Source organism: Leuciscus leuciscus, assembly GCF_965113295.1.
Source record: "Leuciscus leuciscus genome assembly, chromosome: 11".
NCBI lineage: Eukaryota > Metazoa > Chordata > Actinopteri > Cypriniformes > Leuciscidae > Leuciscus > Leuciscus leuciscus.
Genome location: NC_138735.1, coordinates 15,150,215 through 15,175,924, shown reverse-complemented (window position 1 = coordinate 15,175,924; position 25,710 = coordinate 15,150,215). Strand labels below are relative to the sequence as shown.

The 25,710-nt window shown below is 37.4% G+C and overlaps 1 protein-coding gene across 6 annotated transcripts in view; it reads left to right on the top strand.

Moving 5' to 3' along the window:
* The window catches only part of kiaa1217 (KIAA1217 ortholog), a 133,236-nt gene that overhangs the window by 45,194 nt on the left and 62,332 nt on the right, over positions 1-25,710 (top strand). Inside the window, exon 1 of one of the 6 annotated variants that reach the window (XM_082183305.1) lies at positions 14,774-14,942. The exons of the other annotated variants lie outside the window; for them this stretch is intronic. The gene's annotated coding sequence lies outside the window, so the exon portion shown is untranslated. Of the gene's footprint in view, positions 1-14,773; positions 14,943-25,710 lie in introns of those variants that run through there. 6 annotated transcript variants of the gene reach the window in all.

Here is a 25,710-nt window from a genome sequence, read left to right as displayed (position 1 = left end):
ACTGCAAGTATCAACACACTGGCTTCAGACAGACTTCTGAGGTAGCGTAACGGTTTAATGATCTACAGCAAAATAGAGGGAGCTTTGGTGATAACTAAGGGAATATTTAATAGTATAATTGTAATTTCTCACTAACCGTTGGTCAAAAACATACATTTACACACAAACTGACCACCAACCACTACTTTCAGATGCCATCTTTAGTTTTTAGCTTAACTGTCACAGAATGGAATGCACAGGATTGTGGGATATCAAAGGCAGGGAAGGATGAATCAGGTGAAAGGTATCTCAGGAGACAGGAAGTGAAGCTAACATTGGATTTGGACGTGCCTTGATGCTTTCCTACCTTGATGAATCCTCCGAAGGTAGCGTTTTTAAGATTGCGGACGCAGTCACTGCTAACGCAACTCATCCAGGCCTCGCCCCCCTTTTTTTCATATGCCTTGGGCAGGAATTATTTTAATTGAGAAATATTGTGATGTGTACATTCCTGAAAGAAAACTCAAGGCCACAGTCGAGGCATTTCAGGGAGTTCAGAAACAGTGCTCACTAACATAGAGGATAACTCCCTTTGCAGTGGGCTTTGTAAACTTTGCTGACAATGTTCATGCTCAAACAGCAACATTACACACTAAAGAAAGTAAAAAAAATAAATAAAAAAAAACCCAAGCCCTGTTTAAAAGGATAGATCCAACCAGTTTATTGACTTAAATCTCTCTTTTCCTCACACAATGCTATCTTGTAATTTCAAAAGACTTCATAAAATTCCTTGTTTAAAAAAAAAAATACTTTTATTAAAAAAACAAACAAAAACAAAAAACCACTCAGCAAGGATACATTACATTAATCAAAATAATCGACAGTAAAAACTTTATAATGTTCTAATAAGATTTCTATTTAAAATTAATGCTGTTCTTTTGAACGATATATTCATCAAAGAATCCTAAAATCCTGTTTTCAACATTAATAATTATATATATATATATATATATATATATATATATATAATAGATGGACTATTCCTTTCATGATCACAACAGAATAATCCCATAATTTTTGGTGAAAGTGTCAGACAGGGACAAGTTCTTGTAATTAAGAGAAATCTAAGTCATTGCAATGGAGACTGAAGCCAGTGGAAGTGATATAAAGAGAATTACGAATGGGACTAGATTAATGAACACTGCTCATTAACCCTTAATCCTCTCTGATTAAAAAGTGAGACACACTTAATCCAGAATTGTCTAGACTGAAGACAACCCTGCTGGAAAAATCCAGCATTGCTTGTCACCAGCATAAGGTATATAATGCATGCTGGGACCAGTTAAATGCCAGTTACTGGTTTGCTTGTCACCATCATGGCAAGCAGAAGTGCTGGTGAACCAGAAAAGCATGGTTTCTGGTTTATGCTGAATGTTTCAGCAGGGAAGACACTCAACTTACTGTGAATATTATTATTTTTTTCATTCATGTCATTCCAAACTTATTCTGTGGAATATAAATGTCTGCTTATGTTTTCTTTGCATGGAAAAGAGCAGCATGAACATTCTTCAAAACATCTCGCTTTGTGTTCTACAGAAAAAAAGAAAGCAACATGGGTTTGAAACAACATGAGGGTGAATATATGATAATAATAAAAAATAGTTTTGGTGAACTGGTCCTAGACTACCAGGCAACCAAGCAAATTTTTTTTTTTTTTTTACAAATGAGAATTGTGCTTTTTATTTAAGCATATTTTTAAAGTGTTTGAAAGACAGAAAGCAGGCATGGAGGGAAATGGATCCTATTTATTCTTCCCAGATTTGTTGTACCCAAATTACTCTCTTAATTTACGTATTTTGTGCTTGGAAGCCACTACATTAATCTCGGACCAGCAGACTATTATTCCTTCAGACAGATGGAGTGCTCTGTTTGTGAAAAACTGAATTCATGTGGGCAGAAGTTGATCCACAGGTCACCGACCAGCTCAGCTAATGAAAAGTGCCTGAGTGCTTTAACTTAATGGCCAATGGAATCTGGTAATTGTTCACTGTTTGGCAGGAAGGATCGAAAAGGGGAGGGAGAGAAAGAAAGGAAAGGTTTATCATTCAGTGTTGCAAGATATTCTAGTCTCCTAAAGCATTTGAGGAGAGTTAATGTCAGGAGAGGGAGTAGCACTTAGATACTTTTCCTTACTTCAGGAATTTTCCAGAATCTTTTCTGCTGAGCTCATATGCTAATCGCCATCGCGGCTGCGAAAAATGGCTTACAGGACACAGTCGCCAGTAACCCGAACCTGAGATCAATGAAATCTGGAAGAAAAGGGGAGGAAGAGACCCTTTCAACAATGCCCACCTTAGACAAACTTTATTTAGGTCACTGACTGTATGACTTTCTTTATTCTGTGGAACATGAAAGGAGATGTTTAGCAGAATGTCTACTTTTTCTGTCTTTGCATTGAAAAGAGCAGCATGAACATTCTTCAAAACGTCTTATTTTTTATTTCACATAAACCCGATGAGGCTGCATATATAATAAAAAAATTGGTCCTTTAGTCAGTCAGCCAAGCAAGAAGCTTGTATTTGAAAAATGAGAATTACTATGTGTCGTATACAAAACCTGAGGTAAATTAAACCTGGAAGAAAAGGGGAGGGAGAGACTCTTTCAATAATGCCCACCTTAGACAAACGTTGTATTAGGTCACTAGGCAAGAACCAACAAGTTGTGTGTATTTGCACGAGTATATTGACATTTGAGGCAGTTTGTGTTGATTCATGGTGTAGCTCTACACGGTTTAGATGTCACAAAGTGTCTAGGGTGATGTGAGTTAGAGAAAGAGCTAAAGACAGAGGGGGAAGGAGAAGAGTTACATTCAACACACCTGGTTTTGTTGTTACTGTTTATCTCTCTCTGAGCTGAATTCATGCCCTGAGGCTCATCACGCGTGAAGACTGCAGACGTTAAGAGCCCATGGTTATTGCTAAAGAACTTTGTAGTTGATGTACACACTAACAGATACATGGTCATATTCTGTTAAGTGCCTCTTCATGATATGTCCAAGTTGTCATAGGGGAGCCATAAGATATAGCTCTCCTAAGCAGAAATCAATAAAAACGTGCACAACCTCTAGGAGTTTGTCTGAGATGTTGGTAAAGCTTTTGAAGTTGTTGATTCCAGCAGAAACTGTAGAACTAAGAAAATGTGATACTTTTATGGTCCTTATTGGACCTTGACAGCTCCAGTCCTCATCCACTTACATTGTAAGAAAGAGGACGGGATATTCTTTCAAAATACTGCTTTTTTTGTTTAAAAAAAGAAAGTTATAGGTTTGGAATGAAACATTTTGAGTAAATTATGACAAAATGTTTAAATTTAGGTGAACTACTAATTTAATGATGATTTAAATATCATCTCTCTGTTCCATGTTTCTACAAAGGCGATTAGTTTGGACAAACCTATTCCGTGGTTTAACCTCTTAGCCTTTCAGTTCAACCACACATATACACAGATTCACACTCCTCTATAGCCTGGCAAGCCAGACCTACATCAAGATGTTAGGTCTGGAAACTCACCATAGACACGCTCACTCCGAGGGGCGGGATAAACGGCTGTCTTTCAAATTCCCTCTGCACGCAATAGGACAGCGCTTCAACCAACCAGAGCGTTTTCCCAACAGCGGAGCTTAGTTGATAGATTCAACTTTTGCCATATCTGGCCGGCAAAACGACGAACACATCTTCCTTTTTTTAAGAATGACTTAAGTGCCGTTCTTTGCTCTTTTCTCAAAGAAAAACTTAACTCCAAGTCCTCCAGAGTCGCGGCCAAAGCCGATTCGAAAGACCGTTGTTCTCCATCAGCAACTGCCGTCATTCTGTTTTCAAGTGGCAGCCGTCGCAACTCTGTCGTCATATGTTAAGCCCGCCCCCGCCTACTCTATACACGACGTGATTGGCCTGACCCAATTTAGGTTTTTGCAGCTAGAAGGTCTATTGAGAGTTGCTAGACCCACCTGGCTGCGAAATACATTTTGCTGCCGCTAGGGTGCGTCTAGATTTCTAGGCTAACTCCTCTATCATTATCATGTGCTTCTCTGTTGTACTATTGTGGTATTTATTCATAGCTTTTTCTTGTTTTTTTGTTTTGTTTTGTTTTTTAGTATAATGTGCTTTTGTCATCTTTTTCATTTAAATTTAAAATGATTTAAAATGTAATTATTTTTTAAATCTATCTTTAATTTCAGTTTATTTTTTAGTAATTTTAGTACATTAAAGGTGCTGTATGAAAGTTTTTGACTGTATGTAACTTTTTGACTGTACTAAAGCATAAAAATACCATGTTTGCAGAGATTTAGGATACATGCTAAGTTCACATACTTGTTTCTCTGAAAAGCAATGCAGTTATTTTACTTTGAAATGTGTGTTCCGTGTCGGAATGTCTGTTTTTTTTTCGGTCTGTGTAATCTCATCTCACCCACTGCCAATTTACCCAATATTATTGCGACACCAAATGCTAGATGGACTAGACCATCTTGTCAGAGTTTTTTTGACTCCTGACAAGACATGAAGTTATTTTATCTTTGTTTTTTCTAGATCTGCAATGGCAGGATTAGACAAAAATGGTTCCTTCCTTCCATTGTGACTATTCCTGGATGGGAATCCAGTCTTTGGTTCCCCAGCTGTGAGCATGTTATTTAAAGTAACACAGTCTGGGAATTAATGTGAAAGTTCATCTGCTTGCATCATTACTTACAATAAGTTAAAGTGACCAAGACGTCACTCTTATATATCTTATAGGGATGCATAAGCTGATAATTATTTACTCTCATGTCATGGTTGATGACAAATGGTTGATATTTTATACTATTTTCCCCAAATAAATGTAAAATAAAATCAGCCATTGTTTAACTAAATGTGGCCATCACATACACATAATGTACAGTATGAAAAATGGATATTCATTTTGAGATTTACTAAAGATTACATACTAACAGTGCTCCCTAGTTAGTAAATAAGCCACACTTTAAACTTTTTGTGAAGTGTTTTGCTTGAAAGGATTGTTTGTGTGATGTTTATTTAATGTCTGTGCAATGCAATGACATTCAAAGTGTAGCTGAATTCTCCAAATACTTTATGGGGCCACTGTAACTTCTTATTTGCAGAAGTTTAATTGGAGATCTAGTGTTTTCTGCCCCAGTTTCCATAGAGGCCTTATGAGACTATAAGCTCTGACAGTTTTGAGCCCCACACATGCAGCACTGACAGAAAATCATATCTTTTTAATCGTAAACTGGTGCAAAGCATGGACTGTTCCTCACATTCATCCAGTGCTTGTCTTCTTCTTTTTGTTCTGTTGCTGTTTTCTTCTGTCTTTCCCTTTTCGTTCGCCTCTCCGCTCACGCCGTTTGTTTCAGGTTGCCATTTTTCTTGTTTGTCTGTCTCTCTAGCTATCTCCACCTCTTCTTCTTTTTTCCCCCCCTCCATCCCATGCCCTCTTCTCTCTGAACAGGTTGTGCTCTGGTTTTCACAGTGCTGATTAAAAGTAGCGTCTCTGTTTGAAGTCTATTCAGCAAGCTGTGTGTGGTTGCTTATTAGGGTCAGCCAAGAGGGTTACACACACACACACACACACACACACACACGCACACACACACACACACACACACACACACACACACACACACACACACACACACACACACACACACACACACACACACACACACACACACACACACACACACACACACACACACACACACACACACACACACACACACACGCACACAAACATAATGAACGCCGTCTCCTAAAGAGACTCCTTGTTTCAAGAAAAGTCTGGTTAAGCAAGGATGAAAAGATGAAGGGATTTCCTGAAATGTTGGCACCGAGTGTAGGTTGTGTGCGCACACTCTTTCTTTTCCTCTTTTTTCTTCTCTGTTCGCTCCATTCTGATGCAGCATCTAATGGGTAGACAAGCACCTGATACAAGACAGACCAGTGAAATAGAAACAAGAGGAAATGAAGTGAGAAAAGGGAAGAGGTTTTAAAGGTGAAAGGCAAAGCACTGCACTGAATTTTAACAGCCATGAAAAAAGATTCAGAGTTTCCTTTGAGTTTATTAAGACATTGTAGGCTACTCTTCTCTATTTTAAGGAATTTCAATAAATAAAGCAGGTTTTGTTGTAGATGTGGCTTATTGGTTTCGCACCAGACACAGTGAGCCCTGGTGCTCATGTGGGAGATTAGGTTTGAATCCTGTTTCTCTTGTGCCCCAATCCCATTCTCTCTTTCTTTGCCTAATAATTTTCTCTCTTATCTATACTCTTTTTGCTCATTCTAAATCATATCACACATATGAACATATCACACATCGTACCATGCATACTAAATAGAAAAGTGACAAAAGCCTTATATTTCACTTCACTCATGCTGATCAATAGGCTACAGCTGTCAGTTGGAGTTGCAGTGGGTGTTTCATTGAAGTTAACAAAATGACGTTTGAAAATGACTGAAATTGCTTATAGCATATTTAACAGTTTTAGTGAATAAGCTTTTTCATAAAACAGTGAGGCATTTGAGTTCTCTCTTCAAAAACTGCACCAGTGTCCAGCAACACAGCAACATACCAATCCCTTATTTCTGTTTATTCTGGCTATTTTCTGTTTAAATCGTAAAATGTAATTAAAATTGAAAAATTAATTAATTAATTAAAACTAAATCCATAAAATGATGCCATGATGGGAACCCCTTAGTTTCTATTAGGGCTGGGACAATAAATCGATTCATCGCGATTCGTGGATCGATTCCAATATTTTCCGAATGCATCGCCATTCTCTCTCGAATCGATTCTGAGCTTAGGTTTTAACAGCAGATGGCGCTCTAGGCTAGTTTCTAACCGGTAGTTTTGGAATTTTCAGTGTGAACACACTACTACACTATTTATACTACAAAACAGCATGGAATAGTGCACAAGTATACGAATTGGGACTCACTTTGAGAATGTATTTGCACCTAAGAATGCTTTTATGAATTCGCTTCAACCTTTTCGAAATTTATGAATGATTATTTAATAGAAGGTTCAAGTGGTGTGTGTAAGGCATTGGACGGCAACAGAGTACGGCTGTTTCTAAAGCACGCAGTGGCATGTGTTGTTAAAAAATAAGATCAGAATCGATTCGAGAGAGAATCTCGATGCGTTCAGAAAATCTCAGAATCGATCCAGAATCATTTCTCGATTCACGATGAATCGATTTATTGTCCCAGCCCTAGTTTCTATTTATAAGTTTCTGTATTTAAGTACTCTTTAAGTCCCCCTGTAGTAAATAATTGTATCCCTTAAAACTCATCTTTGATCACCAAAATGCAGATTAAACTTTTTTTCCTCATTTAGTATACGTGGTTCTAAGAATATGCAAATTAGCCCCGCCTCCACTCACTCACAGCAGCTCAGAGATCCACTCGTTGACGATCACACGTTGACGTGATCGATCACAAGGTAGTTTGTGACGTCAGAAACACCAGCGATTTCAAACCGCGTTTTTTGAGATTGTCTTTGGTTCACTGCAGTTTTTAAAGAGAAAATACTCAGCAATGGTGTTGACTGATGAATTTGCACATGGTTTGTCTTAAAGCATATTAAAAACACCACATAGACATATAAACAACAATAAAAGCTTGATTTTTGCCACAGGGGGACTTTAAGTGGCCTTTAATTTTATTAATGTTATATTTTCTGTAAGTATTGTTTTTTTTTTCTTCTAAAATATACTTTTAGGATTTTAAGTACACTACTAGTGCACATTCAATTAAATTAAGGTCACTTTTTTTTTTCACAAGGGATGTGCTGACAAGCACCTGTTGAAAGATGATGCGATGTCAGTACAATGCGTATAATGATGATTATAGTTGTTTTAAGATGGTACCTGATGGCAAATTTCATGCCTTGCCTGAGGGTTATTTTTTTGGCCGCTGTTGCACGGCACTTTGATTTACTGAAGAACCAAGCAGAGCCGATATACGTCGTAAGAAATATTCTGTAAATCAGCATGTGCTCGTCTAAAGCTCTCCAACATCTATTGAGCCAGTGACTGAAACATCAACAACTGTCTCCATAAAAGGTACTGAAAGATGTGTGTTTGGGTGATCGGATGAGGAATCTTTACTTGTTGAGACAGATATTGTTTTGCTGGCCTGGTTTGACTGTGTGTGTGTGTGTGTGTGTGTGTGTGTGTGTGTGTGTGTGTGTGTGTGTGTGTGTGTGTGTGTGTGTGTGTGTGTGTGTGTCTTGTTCATGCCATTAGGTAATTAAACATACTTAGTCTATAGGGCAGATTTCTGTTGGCATTGTGTTTATTAAACTATGAGTCAGTCATCTTTCTGGTCAGCTTTTAGAAGTCATCTTATTATGCTTTAAAATGCATTATCTTCATAGAAACAAACTTGTGGCTTTTTGTTGCTTGTTGATTTGTGTTCCTCAGAAAAAACTAAATTGTTTGGCAACATTATGGGAGCATTCAGGAAATCTGAAAACAATAATTTACTATTTTAATATATTTTAAAATGTAATTTATTCATGTGATGCAAAGCTAAATTCCAATTCCGATTTTGCTTATCGATTTCCGATTTTTATTGATTCCTAATTTCGATTCCAATAAGGTAATACAATTATAATTTTTTTTTACTTAGATATCATTCACATTTATTCTGTCTTATTGCAAAACATTTTATTGTCGCTGAATACCATGAACAAAAATCAACAGGTAAAAAAAAAAAAACGGACACAACAAGGAACTTTTGCCTATGGTTTAAAAATACCATAGCAAAAACAACTAACCTAACTAATATACATTTTGAGCAATATTAAAGACAAGTAAACACTCAGTAATTAAAAAAGAACAAATAAACAAATAAGCAATCACACAAATAAATACAACTGATCAAAGATTTGATTGAAATAAACAGTGTTTTAAGATTTTCAGATATTCAGGTAAAGAAATTGTAATCAAACGTAAAATAACGCTGCACTTTATAAATAAAATATACATTACAAATATAGTAACAAAAGTGAACAAGAGTGAATTTTCTCTTTGTCTTTTGTTGTTTGATTAACGTTATAGAGACGGCAGCAGGAATATTAGGCTGCTGTCACTTTAGTTACACAAACTCAATATACTGTTATTCGTTCATTTAAAACATAACCGACTGTGATTATGGGGATATTTTGACATTTTTTGTATGTTTTTGTCCGTTCAAGTGCAAAAAGACGCGAATAAGAACTATTCAGTATGACAGAAAACAGCGTGCGAGTCTTCTTGCACTTAAAGGGTTTGAAATCACATTAAAATCACTTTTTCTGTGTACGCTTTGGATGTGTGTGCTGCACAAAAAACAGCGAGCGGGTCTTCTTGCGCTTGAATGGTTTAAAGTCATATTAAAATGCACACAAAGAAATCGATAAGAGAATCAAAATTTGAATTTAATATCAGATTTTTTAATTGATTTTCGATTTCCAACCCTATTAGTTGTGCATGCTTAATATTTTTGTGGAAACCATGAATTAGTTTTTTCAGGACTGGTTAGGGTTAGGGTTAGGGTTAGGGTTAGGTTTGTAAAACCTTACTGTACATTGTAAAACCTTACTGACTCCAAACTTTTCAATGAATGTGTCTCTCTATTGACTCCAAATTTTCTTACCTTTCTTTAGAGCATTTCTTTTACTAGCCTACCTGTTTTTCCCCATCTTCGTCTTATTTCGATGTCAGAATTATTGTGGGAGTCCTTGCCTTTGTCGGGACGTTTTTAGTTTCCATGAGGAAATTAGCTTATGAATCACAATAAATGATGTTTTTTTGAAAAACATAATTTACAGTATAAAAATAATTATGTCTATGGAAAGTCCCAATAAAACATGGAAACTTGTGTGTGTGTGTGTGTGTGTGTGTGTGTGCAAATGCTCAAAAGCATCTTACCCGTTCAATCTTCCATGAACATGTATACATTTAAAGAGAATTCACACATGATGAACCATCTCCTTTATCACACATTCACATCAGGCACATGATGTCCATAAAAAAATGCTAATTTGTATAAAAGTCACTGATTATAACAGCTCCTACTTGTCTACTATTGTCTAGTGTGTGTGCAGAGCAGAGATGAGTTAGTTTCTCATTTTAGGTTCACAAGCAAGTAACTGCCTCTGTGCATATTATAATTTGATAAATGTCCTCATAATCAGACTCAGGAAATAGAATGAGTTCAGCCATTATGATATCATCAGTCAGACAGCCAGACCAATCATCTCATCTCATCTGACTCTGAATTCCTTCAGGCTCACCGAGAGACAGAGGATCATGGAATGTTGAGCATAATTAAAGGAAAAACTCAAAATTGCAGAGTTATGGTTAATCTGAGGCCTTCCTGGACCTGCGATCATATCTCATCATTTGAAAAGCTGTCATTGTCTGTGTTTTTTGTTTCTCTTTTCCTGTGAGCTCATGAACTATTGTAGGCTGCACATTTTTTTTTTTTTTTTATAGCATGCTCAGTGGCTTGGGAATGATGGAAATAATCACTGCAGTTCATCTAAATTTGTTTCCATATGAATAAGATCGATGTAAGTGTTTTACCATAGCGTTTAGAGCAAGTTTGAACAGCCCTCACATCACATGCTGGTTCGCCTCTGTTTCCTTGGGTGTTCGGATACTTTTACTGATTTAAAGTATGGCTGTATATTAAGTAAGAAATAATGGACGACGGGCTGTTGAATTATTAGAAAATAATGCACATCCGAGGTGCTAATGCTGCCATGAACCGAACCGGAGTGGCCGTTACACCTCGGGTGTGTATTATTTTCTAATGATTCAACTGACCGGAGTCAATTATTCCACTTATACTATGGTTACAACACCTCAAGACAGTGTTCAGATGTTGTATTTCAAGAAATTTGTCAGGTTTTTGTCCTTAAAACGCTCTTGTGTGCAGGGCTAATTTCTTAAACATCTAATCCCAAGCCTCCATTGCTAATTCCAAAATGTCATTTTAGAGCTAATAACTGTAGAGAAACTGTAAGTTTATCTGCTTCAAGAACAGCGCCGTTATTACCTCGCTAGTGAGAAATGTCATGTAGCTTTTAAGTTGCTAAACTACTTTACTGATAAAACACGTTTCTGTGTGAGTTTGTGTCCGTACTGTATGTGTGTGTGCGTTTGAGTGCGGGAGAAAGCGGGAGAAAGAGAGTGTGTGCTTTCCGTATGTAAATAAAATAATTTTGTGGCCAAAAAACAACAACAAAAAAACAAATAATTTGTCGTTTTTATCCTATTGTTTTCTATATTTATTTGCTTAGTCAGTTTGCTTGGTTCCTTGGTCAGGAACTTTTAAATAACTGAAATAATTTGGCGAAGTGATATGGACATGTAATGCGGTCAAGACCTGCCTGGAACTACTTTAGCTGTGCGTTCCGCTGAAAATAATTGCACGCCTTAGAATGTTCGTCAAACAATCAGATTCAAGCATTCAACAACTCCGTTGTATAAATAAACTTAATTCTCTTCATTCTTTTTTCTTTATCATTTCTTTATCTCTTTCACAGTCTTTCATAATGTTCTATATGTTGTGTTTCACCTCACTCCCTTTCACACATATTGGGGTCAGAAGGTCATGTTAGTCTTTGGTCACATAATTACTGAGATTTTAATAAGATACAGTATGCAGTATTTTTATTTTATTTCACCTCCCACATTAAAATGCAGTAAGCAAACAGAAGTAAGCAAACAGTAAGCTTTTATTAAGCAAAGATGCGTTAAATTGATCAAAAGTGACATTTAAGACATTGTTGCAAAAGATTTCTGTTTCAAATAAATGCTGCTCTTTTCAAATGATTTCTGAAGGATCATGTGACTCTGAAGACTGGAATGATGGCTGCTGAAAATTCAGCCATAACTGCACAGGAATCAATAATTATTAATTTTTTTAAATACAAAACAGTTCCTGTATTTTTATCACATAAAAATCTGAGCATTTATATTTTTTTTAAACTTACCAGCCCCAAACTTTTGAACTGTAGTGTGTATTTGTACGATTTAATAGCTCAATAAAGAAGGTATTAATGTAAAAATGATCACAAATTATTTAAATACATTAATATGATACTGTATTTTTATTATAACCCAGGCAATGCACTGTTGCATAATTAATCAATTAATTAATACTAACATTAACCATTAAAGCAATAATAATAAAAAGTATGCCTTCTTTGTTATGATATCACAGACTTGAACCTACAGCCTATAATAAAGATATCAACCATTGTGCTACATCACCCAAGACTTTATATAGACTACAATGTAAGTATTGACGATGAGTTAGAGAGGATTCATCTGCATACATATTGTGTTCCTCCACAGACAGACTGTCAGATCACCAATAGAATACAAAGAATTAAACATATTGTCTAATTCTTGTTCTTAGACAGCTCTCTGCAAGTACATAGAAACAAGCTTCAGCTACAAAGCTAATATTTTTCCAAGTTCGCTGGGTTTGGAGTGTTTATAGGTGAGCGTGAGGTGTGTTTTATGCATGATGATGTGAAGTAAGGTGGGTGAGAGAGTGAGAGGTATATTAGCTGTATATTAGCAGCAACATGATCCTAGAATAACATCTTAGTTGATCCTGGAACAACATTCCAATCAACCAATCACATTTGAGGAACAAGTTTACAGTTTATGTCAAGTTTAGGTTTACAACCAGAGTTAAGTGCTTCAACATCAGTGTTATCATTTCCATCTGATTTTAGGGATGGCTCATGGCTTAGGTTTAGGGGTAGTATATCTAGGCTTAGTATTACATTTTTGGACAGGAATGCTGTTCCAAGATCAACAAAATATGTTGAAAACACATCTACTCAGCAAAATCAGGATGTGCCATTAGCTGTTATCATTGCTGCACATTTACACATTTGTTTTTATCAGTAGATACTGGTTCATCTAACCCCTCTTGCTGACAGTTTGTTCTTCTAAACCCTCTAGCATATTCATTTATCATGACATCCCATGGTTTATTCTGGACAGAAAAGAACTGTAAGAAATGATGGGGTGTGTATGTATGTATGTATGTTGGGTGTGTGTGTCTTGAGTGGGTCAGACTGGAAAAACTGATTTCTTTTCTTTTCTTTATTTTTTATTACATTTTATTATTTTATTTAATGTTTTTACTGTAGCTCACAAAACACTCATTGTGTGTGTTGTGTTTGCAGAAGTACACAAGCGAATACAAGCGTCTCTTGACATCCACATGACTGTATCCGTGTGTGTGTGTGTGTGTGTGTGTGTGTGTGTGTGTGTGTGTGTGTGTGTGTGTGTGTGTGTGTGTGTGTGTGTGTGTGTGTGTGTGTGTGTGTGTGTGTGTGTGTGTGTGTGTGTGAGTGTTTGGGGGCAGGGTTCTGTGAGTCAGCGTCTCCTGAGTATTGTAATTTTTGCTGATAACCAAGGACAGTTATGTCTCTTCCACTATTTACCATCCATTCTTCTCACTCCTCCCCTCTTTCGTTACGTCTGCCAGTGACTAAAGGCTGGAATACACTACACTAAACTTTTGTTCCGATTTTTGCCCTGGACGAGTCCACAATAGTTGCAGAAAATCTGTGCCAGTCTGCAGCCTACAATTGTACATTTTCTATACTAAATTGATATAATTAAAGTCTGCTAAATTGGAACAACTAATTTTGTAATTAATTCACTTTAGTTATCCGGAAATAGGTCCATCTAAAGATATACTTTAGTATATCTAGTATATTTGATCGTGCTCAAATGGAACTATTGCAAGTATACTTTAGATACACTTTAAATATCTTGCATTTAAAGATTGATATTATACAGTGATCATTCTATCCTTACTAATAGTGATATTAAAACACATTTTAGGCTTAATATTAAGAAATGTGCATTGTGCATTAAAGAAGTACTTATATCATCAAGTTTCAAGCGATATATCTGTAAATATGTTAGTGGGTTTGTAGTATATGGGTATTTTGGCCAAAATTGTATTTTCTTGCTGTTTCAGACCGAATATGTTCGTTTGCCAACATTTTGGTGCATCACTATTGTGCTTAGCAACACGTTTACAGAAAACTATTGAAATCAATTGCAGGTCATGCCTCTTATGCTATTTGTGCAGCATACTGAGATGCCACCTATGTAGAGCGATCCAGATCACTTATGATGTTCCATAACAGTTAGGATGCTGTCTTAGAAAACAGCTCCCTATGTAGGCAGTGTGCAAACCTGTGTGTTTTGGAGATGTTCTGTTGTGATGACTCAAGACTAAAATCTGGCTTTGATTCTAACAGCAAACAGGGATTTTGAGAGGAAACTCTAAATTCACAGACGCGTACACACATGGCCCTCGAGTTTGTGTCGCAGGGGGCTCCATTGCAGGAAGTCCTCCACATGTTTTGTTTTAGCTTAAGAGATTTTCACTCACTCTCTCTCTCTCTCTCTACTCTTCATCAGTGGCTCTTTCTTTCTCTCTTTCACACACCTCTTTTCTTTTCTTCTCTGAGTTCTTCATTCCCCTTTTTTCTTCTTGCAATGAGGTGATCCAAGCTCAAGGGAGTGCCAAGAGAGTTACAAAAACTGCATTCATCGCAACACACAATCGAAAACACACACATGCTCACACAACACGTCCTGTCTAAACAATGCTCCTTGGCTGAATCTGGGGGAGTGATTTGAGTTGGTGTAAAGGGACAGCAAAGGAAGTGTCAGCAAGAGAGAGAGAGAGAGTTGGAGGGTTTGGAGGGTCAGAGAGAGAGAGAGAGAGAGAGAGAGAGAGAGTTTGAGCAACCCTACAACAAGAAAAAAAGTTTCCCTGCTGCCACCGGAGCAGTAGCAAGCAGAGTTGGTCTCATTTGCTCCCTTGTTCACGCTTCGGGTGTTGTTTGGATGTATGATCCTGAACAGGGCAAATAGGGTGAGTAACACAACCTCTCTATTTCTCTTTTTCCATACTTAAAGAGCTGTAAAGGGATATTAGAAATGTCTCCTCTGTAGCACATTAAAAAACTTTTTTTACTGAGACATGTTTAGAGTGCAATTAAAACTCAAATGCCAACTCCACAGCCAGACCTCTGCATCTTTAGTGCCATATTTATTACTTTTACAATTCAGCAAGTTTATAGTCTTCCTCCCCTTGCGTTTATTTGTTCCATTTGATAGTCTACAATGTTTCTCATGTTATATTGTTATTTAAGGGAATGATGTGAAGGCATGATGAGGGGCTCTGAAACATTTGACATGCGTCATGGTAGTTTGTCATCATGATCAAGTCGATTTGTAGATCATTCTTGGACATAATAAAACTTGGTTTAGGTGTGAAACTTCTTTTATGCACTATGTGCCTTCAATACTTTATCCTTCAGAAAGGAAAGTTTAGCTTTGACCAAACACGGCAATATTGCGGTTTTTATGTTTACTTGGAAAGTAACGACTCATCTGTCATTGAGCGCTCTATCTATCATTGTGCAACCACAGAACTGTGATTTACAGCATGCACATAAATATACAAACACATTGTTTGTGACAACACATTCCTTTTGAGAATTCCCTCTTACCACTGTTGGCGTTCCATTGTAACCCATCATTGGCCTTAATGATTCTTTAAAAGTCTTTCTGTAGATTTGTAAACATGTTTTATGCCTTTATCTCATGAGTTCCATGCCTGTCAGTTGCGAATTATTCAGATGCCGTCGACTTTATTTAATCAAGTGAAATCTGAACTCCTCTTCATTGGTTTCAGAGTTATGTCGGCTACCAGAATTCCTCTGGGTTGTGACAACTTTTCCAAGTTTCTTCCTCCACGCTGTTTAAGTAGATTTGCATCTGGAGGTCTTGGGCCGCATCCCATGCGTGTCTGGAAGGAATATCAAAGCTTTTCTCTCATGGTTGTTTATCCAGAGATGCTGGATATAAATTTCAGGACAATTCAGTAGTGCTGATAGCTGGAGCTTGAGTTTTATGATGAGGAAGCTTCTGGATTTGTGTTCGAGCATGTGTGTGTGTGTGTGTGTGTGTGTGTGTGGATTCAGAAGCCAGGAAATGAGCCCAGTGTAATAGACTCTTAACTGTTGGGCAGAGGATGTTACTTATTTGGCACTTCTGAGTTTTCGTGTCCTTTCAGCAGCCTGCTAAAGCCAGCACTCAACCAGAAAATGTTCTTCTGCTCACTTCACTTGAAGGTCATTACATTTTGTATTCTTGATTTCGTTTTGTATTTTCCAACCCAGCTACAGTATCTTGTTCTAATGTGGTATAACTTATCATTATGGTCAAGTTCAGTTGCTTTTATGACTAGTATTTTGGTGACAATATAGTCAATAATTACCTTTAGTGCCAAAAGGATAAGTTCTACCTTCAGATTTTTAAATGCATCCGGGTGTTGATTTGTGGGTCCACTAGGTGATTATTATGGGATCGTATTGTCCTAGCAGGGAGCTGATGAAGTTCCCTCCTCAAAATACCATCTCCAGCAGGTTTATTATTGCTTGCTGCTGGTTTAGCTAGATGCCTTGCAGTTCTGGTCTTTTCAATAGTGCTGTGAGTTTGGAGCCTGAGGCCCTGGAGACTGAACGTGCCATATCATACAAGCCAGACTATCAGTATGCAGCATATTCTGGCCAAGAATCACAGCACACGTCCAGCTGTCTGATCAACATGTAATAGTTTGTGTTTTTAAAGTGATGTGTAGGGTAAATCTGATATCAAAGTACTACCACAATAATAGACTGATGCAGAGACTGATAACAGTCATCTCTGGGCAAGGAAGAACTCAATATCTGGGTTTCCATCCATATATTTTTATGTAAATTGTGGGATAACACATCTAGTATAATACAGAAACACCAACATGTCAATAAAATTACCAAAATATGCATAAAAAACACACATGCCTGCTTGAGGTGGATGAACGTTTTATTCAGTTAGAAAACCTGCACATAAACTCAAATGGAAACAGAATAAAATCTTAAATAAAAGTCATGTGACTGAATAATTTGCATCTATTACCCTGGTTTTGTTGTCTTGAACACATGGGATGGAAATGTTACTTTTTGGCTGCAGTGTTTCACATAAATTAAATTGGCAGCTTGGATGTGAATGGAGCAATTGTAGTAGCCTGGTAAACTTTTATGGACTGATAAAAACATCTAGACTCCAAAAAGCCCAGTGGACAGCCAGACAGATTAGAAATTATAAATTTTGCCAACTCTTACTTTTTTTTTTTTTGAGAACCAATTTTGTATCAGGCTGTCAACTGAAACTAATACCAGGAAAACATGCCACAGTGATGCCAACACTAATTGTATTAATTGGCCTGCAACATACTAGTCATGTGTGCTGGCACAATCCAAAAATGTTGTTTTCCATTCCCTCCAGGAAGGCCTCTCACGGTGTGCCCACCTTCACAATATTCAGCAATCTTTCAGAATAAGAAAATAAGAGGCAAGAAAGTGATGTCATGGTGAAAATGACTGAACCATCTGCGAGAGCCAGATGAAACAGCTGCCTCAATTGAGATGGACTTAACCTTTTACTCCCAGTGCTTATTTTCCTTACGCATTTGCTCTTAGATTCGGCATACGATACCAGCGTGCTTCCTCTGTTCTTGAGCTCTGAACGATTGCACCTGTAGCACCATCTCAGAGGAGTCTTTATTCATCCGTTCTCCATTAAATATTAATCCTGTCTGAGAGCACATGCCCCTTTTACACAAGCCTGGCTGAGAGATACGAACTAATCGCTAATTGAATCGCCCTCATTTAACAAACTTCCTCAAAGGTTCTTCAACACTTATCTAATCCTGCTCTCCTTCAAAATGGGAAAGTACTTTCTAATCGGACAGTAAAAAGACAAATCTTTTTCCCTTTGATCAAAACCCTGCAAGTGTTTAGACTTTAATAAACACATCTAGGGGTAAATAAAGTCTTTCCAGAAATTGTACTGCTTAAGCCTAGTCCCAGACTAAAATGCATGTTTAATTAGTCTTAACTGAAAGCAACTTGCACTGACAAATTTTTAAATGTATCAGCGCCATTTTTTTGTCTCATGTTTTTTTCTAAGGCACATTTAAAAAAGCTACTTAAATGTTCTAATTGAACTAAGGCCTAATCCCGGCTTAATCTAAGCTCTGTCTGTGAAACCAGGCCGTCGTGTTTAGAAGAGGTTAGCCTGATTTCAATAGTGATCAGCTACTCCACAAGTTACGCTTCAAGAATTGAATTCCTATTTTTATAGGAAGGCGCTACCTCAGATAAAAACTATACATAAATTGTATACGTGTATACTTTTTTCACCCCATTTTTGATTCAGAAAGCCAAAAATTTTAACTCTCTGATCTTGAAGCTGAAAGATATAGTTTAAGTATCACCAGCATCTCAAAACAAATTTTCAAAAATACTAATTGTTTTCACACAGGTTTTCCAAACGCTCCTCATTGGTTGAACTAAAAGATAGTAGCGCCCAAAACTCACCCAATTGGTTAAACTGTTGCTATGCTGGGCAGGTTGGAATGCTCAAACAAATAGCAATGTTTTGTTGCTGCATCTGTTTATACTTTTTTTTAGTAGAGTGAACCTAAAATTTGGCTTGTCCTACAAAACTTCTGTCTGTCTCTGTATAAGTACTATTTTAACCCCGTTCGGAAAGGTCAATGCTCTATTACATTTGAAAATAATGTAGCCCACTACCTACAGTAAACCCAACCCTAAACCTAACCGATAGTGTTAACAAAAGCAAATGTGAGATAAAAACACATTTGCTGAAGGAACCATGGCATTTTAGATTTTTTCTAAAAGTCTTTGAGCTCTTTTGTCATGACTCGAGTGATTCGCATCGCAGGTGCAATGCTGTACCAGGTGAGCTATTCACAAGCAAGTTTACTCTGTCAGAAAAGCCATTCATATGGAGCTGGTTATGTGATGCAAATGTCAAAAGCTTTTAGTTTACAAATCAGTTACTATGATAAAATTGAGGTCTTAACATAGTATTGTGGAAGGAATCACATGAAAGTAAGTCTTTATTAATTGATAATCTGCCCCTGTAATCATGTTTTTCCATTGAGACTTTGTTGAAAATATTACATACTTAAACTAAATTCTGATTTCTCTTTAACTGTTTTTCTCTCTCTTGACAAAGGCGGTAAAGTGACAGCTCACCACTGCTATTACCTCACAGTGTGGTGAGGAAAAAGGCAACCCACAACTTACATAAGCCTGACCTGCTTACTCGCTTGGCCTGTGTGGGTTTTTAAGGCCCTTTTTTATAGTTTGCCACATAAAGAAGGGAATGTTGGATGAATGGATGGTCTTTGTTTTTGCTCTTTTATGATCTGAATGGTCCAGAATGGTGATCTTACATCAGTCGTCCATGGTTTGTCTGTATGCTTGCTGTGAGATTGATTATCCCGTGAAGTAAAACGCAATTCCCTGTTGCGACATAGAATATCGAGAGTTTAAAGGCAAATCCTGAGGGACTGGGGTTATTATATGCTTATTTGTTCAGTTTAACAGCTCACATAAATATAAACAATACTGCGGTTGCTCGTAATCTTGCTTCTTCAAAAACGCATATGGGATAATGTACAGACAGCCGGTCATTATCGCAAAATAAATGTAAAAATAAATGATTAGGATTCCGATGCAATGCAGTGGAATAAATACATGGAATTAAATATTGATATGATCACTATTTAATGTGAGAGGAGAGACTGTGGGGTCATACGAGAGACCTGAAACTAGCACTGCTATGTTGAAAATTGGTTGCCTAGGATGGTCATTATACAGCTTAGCAAAAATATTTGACTGCAGAATACTGTCATTGACCAATCAAAATCAAGTATTCCAGAGAGCCAAATAATAAGTACCTAAATGGCAACACATGATCAAGGATCTTAAGCAATCATAGCTGAATAAACACAGTAGTTTTCAAAATGTGTCCTGGAAGATGTTGCTGAGGCATCTGCAGTAAAAAAAATTTGCTTGCCACTATTTTTTGTAGTTGCTTTATTAATAAAGTTATGATGACAAATGCTATATAAATACATTTGAATTTCTATTCAATGTATTGTAATACTAATATACAGTTACATTCATTTTGGCTTTAGTACAATGATAAATTAATAACTTCACTTTTTTTTTCAATTTAGGAAACAAGTTGTCTTTATAAGACGAAGCATTAAAAAGTTTGAAAACCACTGACTTAACACATTGAAATTTACAGTCAGCATTTTCTTTAAAGCTTCAAACCACAATCTTCTGAGACCTATATGAAACCAGCCATGTGCCCTCCTCTCCGCACCGATCACATCCCCGCGGGTAGTAATGCATGAGGAAGCCTATACTATTTTCCTCAGATTAGCCTGTAACCCACATTGCCATGGGAACCACTGAGGCAATCAAGAGCAGATCACCTACAAATGGCACCAAGCCTGAAAGAGAGGCAGTGGATATTTCACTGAGGCTCATACTGTATCACTGCAGCCCAAGACAGATTTGACAGAAAACTTTGGTGCATAACTCACCCTGCACCGTTTGTGCTACGGATATGAATGATGCCTCAAAACATGCGTCTTGCTGAGTTAGAGGTGTGCTATTATTTTTAAGTGATTGGACAGGAGTTTGGCCTAGCAAATGATGGATTTGTTGAAATATCCCATAGATGTACATTGAAGGAGTCATCCATGGTATATCTATAGGTTAGTATATCATATATCATATATCAGCTCTTCTGACTTGAGTAAGGAACCACCTAGCAACCACTCAGAACACCCTAGCAACCGCATAGCAGGCATCCATAAAAAAGCATAATGGTAGAAAATTTTGGTAGCAACCAATGTTTTTGAAAGAAGTCGCATTTGCTCCAAAAAAAAAAAGGCTGCGTTTATTTGATAAAAGAAATACAGTAAAAAATTTATATTGTGAAATATTATTACAATTTAAAATGACTGTTTTCTATGTTAATATATTGTAAAATGTACTTTATACCCGTGATGGCAAAGCTGGATTTTTAGCAGCAATTACTCTAGTCTTCGGTGACACATGATCCTTCAGAAATCTGATTTGGTGCTCAAGAAACCTTACTTATTATTTCTTATTATTATGTTGACAGCAGTTGATACGTGATGCATTTTTTCAAGATTATTTGATGAACAGAAAGAACAGCATTTATTTGCTTGCTGTAAAAATCCTTTCGTAACATTATAAATGTCTTTACTGTGACTTTTAATTGAATGCATCCTTGCTGAATAAAAGTGTTAATTTCTTTAAAACAAATCTTACTGACCCCAAAATGTATTATATTATATTATATTATATTATATTATATTATATTATATTATATTATATTATATTATATTATATTATATTATATTATATTATTAATTTAATTTAAACACCTACATAAATACCAGCAAAAAGTTCTTGAAATCATTCCCTGTCTCCTCTAAGGAAACACTGAATGAGAAAAAAAGTCAGTTTTTCCATAATTTCTGAGGGTTTATGGAACATTCATATAATCCCTAAGAGTGTCCCCACTTTCATCTTATAATTACAGATTCATCAGCCCTGTGCTTTTCATCCCAGCTGGACATAAGCGTGTGTGTGTGTGTGTGTGAGAGAGAGAGAGAGAGAGAGAGAGAGAGAGAGAGAGAGAGAGAGAGAGAGAGAGAGAGAGAGAGAGAGAGAGAGAGAGAGAGAGAGAGTGTAAGTGTTGAGTGGTTAATTATGTTTGGTCTTTAGTGAGTCTTTGGGTATTAAACTTGGCTAATCTTAATAAAAATGGATGAAATCCCTCTAACTGCTAACAGCCAGGACCTTTTTTCACGCTTTTATGTCATCTCACTTTGTCTCTGTCTCTCGTTCTTTTTTTTCCTCATTTATCTGCTCTAACCATATGCTAATGACGCCTTATCTTTCTCCGCTTTATAATCAGCTGTTAGCACGAATGTACAAAATTGCACTGCAGGGATTGGTCTAAATTCAACAGATGAATTTTGGATGTCTGCGTTGAGGGCAATTTCACTGGAAAAGCTTACTGGCTGCTAGGAAGGATGTGATTTTCCATAAGGCCTATTTGGCTGTGGTTACACGATTATTCGTTTTCATGCGACTGGAATGTGTCTGGGCCGTAAATATGTTTGCAGGCAGTTGAATGAACTAGGTGAAACTTGACATGCATGGATAGATTAATGCATCTGGCCAGTAACATCACTATGAGACGCTGCAGAGAAAGGAATCCAAATTCCCTTTAAAGTAACATCGTCTTTATTATCATCATGAACTCTGGTCTCTCTTTTGGTGCCAGAGCCTCTGATATGTTCTGATAAGTGAGTCTAACTAGATGAAGTTGAATAAAGAAAGCCACTTTGGGTTTGTTTATGCAGTGACTAAACCTCCTCCTCTGGAAATATAACAGACTTGAGTTATGGGCAGACCAAGAAAATGTAGGGATGCATAATATATTGGTCGGTTAGACCAATTTTATTTTTGTATATATTTGTTCTAAGTATTTTCATTTATGGTCTAATATATGTCCATTTTGTATATACATATTGGGGAATGTTAAATATTTAATTGTTCATGCTCATTTATTTAGACATGTTAAAAATAACACATGTTAAAAATAACATTTTAATATTTAAGGTAAGAGCGGTGTGTGTAAACTTCACTCTCCTTGCCTCACGACACGTGCTAGCGAATGACGCCAGAGGGTGCGTCCTTGTTAGCGTGCCCGCCTCCCATGCCGGTTTCAATCCCGCTCGGAGCAGGTTGAGAAGGACCGGTTACATTTGGTCCCATGACCTGGATTTGAGTGAGGTTTAGGTGAGTCTAACGTTGGCCAGTTAGAACTGTGCTTGTAAACCTCATTCCCCTGGCCTCAAGAGGCACGCTAGCAACTGACGCTAGAGGCTGCGGTCTGTGGGCTAGAGACACCGGTTCGAATCTCGTTCGGAGACAGTTGAGTAGGACCGGTTACATTTGGTACCGTGATCCGTATTTGAGTGAGGTTTAGGGGGGTGAGTGTAGGCCAGTAAGAGCGGTGCGTGTAAACTTCACTCCCCTGGCCGCAAGAGGCGTGCTAGCGACTGATGCTAGAGAGTGCAGCCTTTAGCGTCCTTGTTAGCGTGCCCACCTCCCACGTTGGAGACGCCGGTTTGAATCCCCTTCGGAGCAGGTTGAGTAGGACCGGTTACATTTGTTGCCGTGACCCGGATTCGAGGGAGGTTTAGGGAGGTGAGTGTAATGTAGGCCAGTAAGAGCTGTGCATGTAAACATCTGGCCTCCAGAGGCGCGCCAGCTACTGACGCTAAAGGCAGTGGTCTTTAGCGTCCTTGTTAACGCGCCCGGCTCTCATGCCGGAGACGCCGGTTCGAATCCCACTCTGAGCAGGTCAAGTAGGACCAGTTACATATAAAACAAGGAGATAATTAGTAAAACTGGAACAAGTGTGGGATTAATTAACTAGTGATCAGGAATACAGGCAAATGGAAACGGGCGTAACCCTGACAATAAGCGGAGAGGAAAAACATAAAAATAATTGTTGCAATAACCAGCCACAAATCAGCAGTAGAATCATAGCTCGCTTTTGTGGTTAGGACATTTAAGGAAGAAAATATGTAAACACATTTTCTGTCTTAACACTAAAACCATTCTCTTTTCCATCTGTTGTTCTTCAGATATTCAGGTAGAGAATTTGACTCTGACAGGGGGGATGATGGGAAAAAGTTTCAGTATAAGGCAGAACATCTTTCCCACACCTCTCCCTTGTCCACCCCATTCTTTTACACATGCTGCACTTGACATTTTGCACGTTGAGAGCTTTTCCTGGCAACTGCCGCATGCGTTGAGTGGAAATGCATCTTCACCTCTCCTCCTTTCTGTCTGTTATTCTTCTTCAGTAGTTTAAAATGGATGGAAGCAAATGCTTTATATATTCACATTGGTGCAGATCAGCAGGAGCACAACAGAAGCTTTAAAAGAGAAAAAGTGTGCTTGCAGTGTTTGTTTTGTTATGCAGTAAATAGAGAAACAAACACATGAACACAAAAACCTTTCACACATGAATATTTATTATCCCTTCAAATCTCTTCTGGAAATATCACTTTTGACTTTCGCTCAATTGGAGATTTGCTCCAGGGTTTGGGTGAGTCCACGGGTCTTCCGACATCTCGGTCTTAAGGTCATGTAATATTCTGAATGTGCTTTGAATTGAAGGAAGAGGGAAAGCCTTAGGAAAATGTAAACAATAGAAGTAGCGACGGGACACATAGTGAGTCCTCCACCCCGACCACTGCCTGTTCCTCAGATGTTTTTCCTGCACTCCACCAGTCGTCCCCTTTCCACAAATGAAAGTTTACCGCCCGTCTTCCTCTTACGAACTTTGCATTCAACAGTGGCCAAACAACAAACCGTCACATGTTTTCCAAAAACAACCAATGTGACCTTGTCAAAGTGCACAAACCTCTCGTGTAATATAATGAAATCTCTATTGTTTTAAAATGATTGATAGAAACAGGGTTGTTTTGTTTAGATGTATTGTGGGAAATTTGATTTGATTGTGATTGTGAGTTTTGACTATACAGACTGAAGACTCAAACTGTTCTCCTTAGCTGGACGGATGTGGTTCTTCATTAAGTGACATCAGGCATATGGCATTTATTACACACACCCAATGGCTCAGAGAATTTTGGGAGCACACACCCCATGAACACAGACACACATATACAAAAACAAGCCCTGCATGTAGTTTTTCCCACCTAATTCATTCAGTTATTTGTATATAAATCAGTATATTTTTAAAGAAATTAATACTTTTATTCAGCATTAAATTGAAAGACTTCTATTTCAAATAAATTCAAATAAACCAAATCAGCATATTAGAATGATTTCTGAAATATCATGTGACACTGAAGACTGGAGTAATGGCTGCTGAAAATTCAGCTTAAAATAGAAAACAGTTATTTTAATTATCTGATAATCTTCCTATTTACTGTACCGATGCCCATTTTATATAAAAAATAAAATAAAATAAAATTTATTTTGAGTCTGACCTTTTCAAGGAATTGGTAGATCCAGTTAACAAAACTGTCCTTGTGAACGATTCATTCACGAATCAAACTGATCTGCTTCTCAAACTCAACTGGAGAGCATTATCAGCTATGAAAGTTTCATTGTCAGTCTGTTTGTATGAATATATTGCTAATTTTATGATACGTTTATGGTGTTTTGTGTCTTTTTTTAAGCTTGAATGGCAGCGACCATTCAAAGCATCTGTGTTTGTGTTAACTAAAGTATGAATTGATCTCTATTCTGAGAAGGTGCTGTTTGATGTCATAAACAAAATTATGCTTTGTAAATGTGTGTTTTATAACTCCTAATCTTGTGATGATGTTAACATTTGCGTTAATCAGATTTGCATCACATGGGCATTAAGGGATGATGTGCGTCTGCTCTAGTGCTCTCTGGCTATGACTTTCGGGACACTTAATCTGAATAGTGAGAAACTGGATCAGGGTTAAAAAGGACAGGAATCTGGATTGGGGACAGTGATCTTGAGCCTGTAGCGCTTGATCATTCTCTAACACTAATTTGACTTCATTCGTCAAGCTTTGACTGGCCTCAAATGTTTTTGTGTCACACAGACAGTGTCTTTTATCCCTGTGCTCTTGTATATGAGTGTGTATCTGGGGT